Here is an 876-nt window from a genome sequence, read left to right on the forward strand (position 1 = left end):
CTACCGAAGATCCTCACCTACATTTAAGACTATTTATGGAGGTGAACAATTCTTTCAAGTTAGCCGGAGTACCTGAAGATGCATTACGATTGAAGCTATTCCCATATTCACTAAGGGATAGAGCTTAAGCCTGGTTGAACTCATTGCCACCAAACTCAATTTCTACATGGCAAGAGTTAGCAGAAAGATTCCTTATGAAGTATTTCCCTCCTAGCAAGAATGCTAAGTGAAGGAACAAGATCATCGCTTTCCAACAAATGAATGATGAGTCTTTGTATGAGGCATGGGAAAGGTACAAAGAATTATTACGAAAGTGCCCTCATCATGGAATCCCACATTGCATCCAACTTGAGACATTTCATAATGGTCTCAATGCTTACACGAGAATGGTAGTGGACGCTTTGGCTAATGGTTCTCTCCTTTCTAAGTCTTATAATAAGGCTTATAAAATCATTGAGAGGATTGCCAGCAACAATTACCAATGGCCAACCAATAGAGAAGCGTTAGGAAAACGAGTTGCTGGAATACATGAAGTAGACGCTCTTACTTCACTCGCATCTCAGGGATCATCAATATCCTCAACGTTAAAAACTCTTACTACTAATGGGTCTAATAGTTTTGCAGCACAGCCACCAAATCAATTTGAAAATGTAGCATGTTTTTATTGTGGGGAAGGACATTTATTCGAAGAATGTCCATCAAACCTAGAATCCATGTCCTACATAGGTAACCAAAACCAAAATCGAGGAAAGCATGGGCTGCAATCCAATTTCTATAACCCATCGTAGCGAAACTACCTAAATTTTTCCAAGACTAACCAAGGGGCTAGAACCAGTAACACTTACGCCCAACCTAGACCAACCCAGCCGTCTAGTT

The 876-nt window shown here is 40.3% G+C and overlaps 1 non-coding gene across 1 annotated transcript; it reads right to left on the minus strand.

The window, feature by feature from the left end:
- Positions 1-225: 225 nt before the first annotated feature.
- LOC121210561 (small nucleolar RNA R71) lies at positions 226-331 on the minus strand. Its single transcript, XR_005905677.1, has one exon. It is a non-coding gene; the product is annotated as a small nucleolar RNA R71 (small nucleolar RNA).
- Between the last annotated feature and the right edge of the window lie 545 nt (positions 332-876).

The sequence above is a fragment of the Gossypium hirsutum genome, chromosome A11, assembly GCF_007990345.1.
Source record: "Gossypium hirsutum isolate 1008001.06 chromosome A11, Gossypium_hirsutum_v2.1, whole genome shotgun sequence".
Classification (NCBI taxonomy): domain Eukaryota; kingdom Viridiplantae; phylum Streptophyta; class Magnoliopsida; order Malvales; family Malvaceae; genus Gossypium; species Gossypium hirsutum.